At 46.6% G+C, this 6,000-nt stretch overlaps 1 protein-coding gene across 1 annotated transcript in view; it reads left to right on the top strand.

Moving 5' to 3' along the window:
* Window positions 1-1,911: 1,911 nt before the first annotated feature.
* Window positions 1,912-6,000, top strand: part of NADK (NAD kinase) — a 42,969-nt gene continuing 38,880 nt past the window's right edge. Inside the window, exon 1 of the mRNA XM_037880918.2 lies at window positions 1,912-2,271. The gene's annotated coding sequence lies outside the window, so the exon portion shown is untranslated. The remainder of the gene's footprint in view (window positions 2,272-6,000) is intronic.

Genomic DNA, 6,000 nt, shown 5'->3' with positions numbered 1-6,000 from the left:
TTAATTCTTGCCCTGAAGTTCTTACAGACTTGTTTGAGGATGTAATCACTCCTTGTTTACACCACAGCTTCCACTAGTGCACTTGCTACCATTGGTAGGGTACACAAGGGGAAAACGGAGAGAACAAGTTCGATTATTTTTAAATATTTATACATATATATGACAGTAGCACCCAAAGGGTGCAGTCAAGATTGAGGCCTCATTGTGCTGGGCTCTATATAAACATAGAAAAGAGACAATCCCTGTCATCATATGGAGCAGCAGAAATAAAAGAGCAAACTTCTTTCTACTATCTGAAGACATAAATGTGGGGATATAAAGGAGGCTCCAACTGGTTGGGGATGGAGCAGGTTGATATCCTTTCCCCTGGTATAGTCTTTGTTAGTTCCAGCAGACATCTCACGTGGTAAGCAGGGTTTTTCTCATGACTGGCCGCCCCTTTTGTTCTGCTCCACCCCCCTTTATAGCTTTGGCACAAGGCGGGAATCTTTTGTCTCTCTGGGTCCCCACCCCTCCTTCTAAATGAAAAAGTACCAGATTTAAGATGGATTTCATTATCAGGTGACATAGTCACATCACTGTAAGATCCCTAGTCTCTGTTCCCCATGGGCTGGCCCACGCGTACACAGGAAGACTTTCAAGTAACTAAGGCCATTTACAACTGAGTGTTTCTGGAGCACCCTTAATGGCCTCCACTTACTATGCTTACATCAGTGATACAAGTTTATATCTTATTCTCCTAACTCCAGATATAGAAATAATACATGCAAACAAATAGGATGAACACACTTAGTAGATTACAAGCTTTCTAATAACACTGTACAAGGGGTATTTAACGTAAAGCATATTCCAGTTATGTCAGATTCATAAACATTTCCATAAAACATATGGAGTGCAACATCACATCCACCTCAGTAGTTTTGTGAGGCATAGCGAAGATTTATAAAGTACTTTGCAAGCATCAGATAAAAGGTAGCAGGAAGGAGCACAATTAGCATGATTTCTAAAAAGGTGACCAAGTATCATTGTAGTTACATATGTGAAGTTTTGGGCTAGAGGGGAGGAAACCACTGAACTGGAGATTTGCAGAATTGCTAGATTCTTTTGGGGGATGTTCTGATAAATACAATATGTGTCTCATCTTAAACTTTAGTTGTAAACTCTTTTGGGCTAGGGTGTCTTTTTCTTATATGTTTGCAGTGATTAGCACAGTACAGCTTTAGTAATACAAATGAAATATTTTTTCAGCATTAACAGTCTTATCAACGCTTGCACTTTTACCACAAGTCTGCTGTTTTCCCCACAGCCCCACCTCTCACGGTCTACCGTCTAGCGATGAGATGGAAATCTCAGCTTTGGTTTTAAAAAAAGGGAGACGTTTCTAGTTCTCATGTTTGAAAACATGACCGAAGCTCAAAAATTAGAGGAAATAAAATAAGCCTAAATTTTTTTTTTTAAATTTTAAGTCTCATGCTTCTTAAGCCACTCTGGTGGTGGTGGTGGTGGGGTTTAATACCTAACTCATGGTTCATGAGTGCCTGGAACTGGTAACGCTCAGCATGTGTAACACGGTGACCAGGTGGGTGGCAGGGGGTCCAAGGGTGCAAAACGGTGCAGCGCACTGACCCCAAGGAGCACGATCCTCGCTCCCCACTGTCCAAGCACAGCCTGGAAGCCTGGCGCTTGCAATGGAGCAAACCCACGGGACTCGGCATTGGCGGGCCCTCCGCCTGCGCGCAGCGCAGCGCCGCTTTGCGCGCCCGCCCCGCCCCGCCCCCGAGCCGAAGCAGAGCCACGCGCCAGAACACGAGGCACCCAGACGGGCGATAGCGGCAGCGCTCAGCCAGCCGCACCCCACGCATGCGCGTCGACGTTCGTCGCCTTTGCCCCGCTCCCCCCTCGGTGTCGTGGGAGGTTTGGCGCATGCGCATGAGCGTGATTCTCCCCTCTCAGCCTCCGGGCTCCGAGCCCACCCTCGCGTACGCAACCCAGCTGCTCTTACCGCCTCCTTCTGGCTGGGAAACCGCGGCGGTCTCGCGCATGCGCAGGGCTGTCGTCTCTTCTCTCTCTTTCCCCCCCCCCCCCCGCCTTCCCTCCCCCGTCGCCGGCTCCGGGCCCGGCTGCGGCTAGGTCTCGTGAGGAGGCGGAGGAACGAGGGAGGACTATGGAGGCGCGCCGGGGTTCTCGGCCGCACTCACTGGACGGGAGTAGCCGCCGCCAATACCACCGGTTCCGGCAGGCGGGCCTCTGAGGGGAAGAGCTCGCAGCGCGGTGAGCGGGGGACGGCGGCGCGAGGCGAGCGCGGGAGGGGGAATGGAATGGAGCGGAGTGGGGGGGCGGGGGTAGGACCTGCTCCTAGGAGGTCGCAGAGCCAGGGTGCCCGGGTTGGTGTGGCGCCTCCTTCTGGGCAGCGGCTGCTGCCCCTGGGTGGGGTGTTGCGGGGCAGGCCCGCGGGACGATGCTTGGCACACAACTGGTCTCTGTGATGAAGCCTGGCAGAATTGAGTTTTACTTTTTTTTTTTAATCATTTTGATGGATGTCAGTGTTTATTTTAAGACTTTTTTCGTTTTTATTGGTTTAAATTTTTCAGTTATGCGAAGTTATGGGGTGGCCAGACAATGGGCAGCAGGTCACGAGGGTACTAATTTAATGACAGTAGACACTGAGATCCACAAAAATAAAGCGTTATAATTAAAACATAAATTGTCCACATATCAAAATATATATGTTAAATAGCCTTAAATCAATCTCTTGACTTCTCAAGCAGCATATTGTCTTACTTTGCCTGTCTGTAAATTTCAATTACAATATTTACAATTTAAAATGTCAATATTTTTGTTAGCATGTGGTGAAACTGATGTTTACCAACGTTTACCAATAAAATAATCAATCCAAGCCTAAAGATGATATTTGGGTCTTTTTGGTGGTTCTTGGAGCACTGTGGATGTACCATGTGCCACTCCAATGTTCATTAACTGTGTGTATCAAATGTGGCTTCATTGGTACAGGCCCTTAAACAGTTGACCAGCTGGCATATGGTTTGTGTATATATATCTTGCATAGAGGGTACCTTCTGGCGTAACTAGTTTCAGTGCAGGTTTCCTTAGCAAAGCCATAGATGGTCTCAAGTGGTGCCTAAGAAACACACTGACAATAACAAATAAATTGGTTAGTCTCTAAGGTGCCACAAGGACTCCTTTTCTTTTTGCGAATACAGACTAACACGGCTGCTGCTCTGAAAACTGACAATAACATTCTCTCAGTTCCTGTGAACCAAGAATAATCATTCTTAAATCTGCGCTGAGGGGATGGAAACACACAGATGTGGTCTCAGAGCCTAGGTGCAGAAAAAGAGACTACTCAACAGATAGAATAACCCCCTCTGGCCTGTGACTGCACCTTGTCATAGGAAAGCATGGTTTAACCTCAGCTGGTTAATAATGTGGCTTCTTTTTTTTAATCAAACCACACAGTCTTGATGGTTGAACTGTTGGGGAAGTTGCTTGGAATTTCGGTTTTGTTCTGGGCCTTGCAGTCTAGTTATATCTGCTCTTTTTATCTTTGCTCTACATTAAAGAGGAAGAGAAACAGTACAGCTAGAATGTAGTTTGAAGTGTTGCACAGATGATCTTGGGGAGGAGGGCTGCTGCAGAAAAGTTTCTACTCGAGTATTTTTGACTCTTGACAGTGATGCTTTCTGTTTTTCACTGGAAATAGAAGAGTTAGAAGTTGTATAACCATCCACTGGAAAGATGCTTCTGAGTCACAAGTGCTATCAGTGATTGTAGTGTATTTCTTGACTCCATCTACATAAGGGGGTGGGAGGGAAATCTGTAACTAAAACATAAAAAAAAACAAACCAAGCATTTGTCCAGCTGACACATGCTTCTCCGTTGGTGGGACTGGAGGGGAACCTTTGGGTGCAAACAGCTATGTAAAGAAATCCTCCATTTGACTGGCTTCTTGGTAAAGAGGACTCCTTGAGTTACTGAATAATTGACACAGAAGAGGCATAATGCAAATTAATAGAAAAGGAAGCTAAGATAATGATTTCTGAATGTAATGGTCGTCTTACCCTTATGAGAATTACAGTAAATCAGTAATAACAATAATAGATGTGTAACAGGTCAAATGGTGTGATCTGAATGTCCAATACGATTTCTGGTTATCTTATAAAAATGTATGTTTGGTATGAAGGCTGTTGTACAATTCTTGATCTAACTTCACTTTGATTTCCTTGCCAAAGTATTAATGAGGCAAACACCCATATATACCGCATTAGGTATTGTAAACACAATATGAAGGGATTGATATAGCAGCACAATTGTCCTGGGTAGGGCAAACTGTGGCTCACGGGCCGGATCCAGCCCATCAGGGCTTTCAGTCCGGCCTGCAGGCTTGCCAGCCCAGTGGCGCAGCAGGGCTAAGGCAGGCTCCAGGCTGCCTTGGTCCTGCGTCGCTCCTGGAAGCGGCTGGCGCCACGTCCCTGTGGCCCCTGGGTGGGGAAGGGCAGAGGGCTCTGTGCTCTGCCCTTGCCTGCAGGCACCGCCCCCCGCAGCTCCCATTGGCCGGGAATGGGGAACTGCGGCCAATGGGAGCTTTGGGGGTGGTACCCACAGGTGAGGACTGCCACAGGTGAGGACTGCCTGTGGTACCCACAGGTGAGGACTGGAACTGCCTGCCACACCCCACCCCCAGGAGCCACTGCCGGACATGCTGGCCACTTCCAGGAGTGGCACGGGGCCAGGACGGGCAGAGAGCCTGCCTTAGTCTCGCTGCGCGCCACTCCCACCCCGGAGCCGCTTGAGGTAAGCGGAGCTGGGCTGGAGCCTGCACCCTGAAGCCCTCCTGCACCTGAGCCTCCTAACACCCTGCCTTGAGCCCCCTGTCCTGAGCCCCCTTCCTGTGCCCCAACCCCCTGTCCTGAGCCCCCTTCCTGCTCACTGCACCCCCTCCCATACCCCACACTCCGTCCCCTGCCCCAGCCCTACATTCATGGCCCTGCATACAATTTCCCCACCCAGACGTGGCCCTTGGGCCAAAAATTTGCCCACCCCTGGTCTATCCCCACCTTACCTATCATCCCTGGTTCGGTATTGAGATGTCAACCGTCTCGTATGATTGGCCGAAGATGCTAGCCTTCATTGCCCACTTGTTGAATTTTCTAACAGGCACCTTCATGCTTTTTCCCAGGCTGCTCCTTACATTTGGGAGGAGTGACCCATAAACATCTGCAAAACTAATTAATTATCCTCCTTCAAAATCTCCTCAAAGGAGAACTTTGCCAAGATGCCTATAAAAAACTTGAGTGCGATTAAGCTGCTGTTGTGCTGAGAAACTGCTTATATGTTGACCAGTACTGTCTCATTGTTTCCTTGTTCTCCCCTATCTATCAATTTCTTGTCTTTTTACTTTGTCCCTAATCTTAGTCCCTAAGAGTTTACAATCTCTGGGGGTTTTTTGTTTTTATGTTCTGTATTTGTACAGCACTTAGCATAAGATGTTCTGACCCTTAACTGGGTCTCCTAGGCACTGTGATGATACAAAAAATAAATAATTTTGAATTTAAAAGTTCAGACTTTTTTTCCCCTTTGATAATGTTACAATGAAATAGCTGTGAAAACTTGACATATCATTGCCTGATGCTTTTTTAGCTGAATTTAATATAAGAATTGAACACTTATGTTAGAATGAATGGATCTTACTAATGATACAGTATTCAAGCTGCCAAAATAAATACTCAGTAATTAATAATTTATTTATAAAGTACCCTGGCAAAATCACTAGGAGTGCTGAATAACAATCATAAAAACAATTTCACATTAATTAAAAAAATAGACTTATTGGATGATTGTCATCTTAGTTGCTAATGAGCTGTCACCAATATTTGGCTTTTGCTACGCATAAGAAATGAAACACATTGGTCACTTGGCACTATAGGCACTTAACTTGCTATAGTTACTCCAGGTTTGGCTGATATTAGCTTAGAAGAACACAGG

This window comes from Chelonia mydas, chromosome 18 (genome assembly GCF_015237465.2).
Source record: "Chelonia mydas isolate rCheMyd1 chromosome 18, rCheMyd1.pri.v2, whole genome shotgun sequence".
Lineage (NCBI taxonomy): Eukaryota > Metazoa > Chordata > Testudines > Cheloniidae > Chelonia > Chelonia mydas.
The sequence above is the reverse complement of the archived record's forward strand: the minus strand, read 5'-3'. Positions and strand labels throughout refer to the sequence as shown.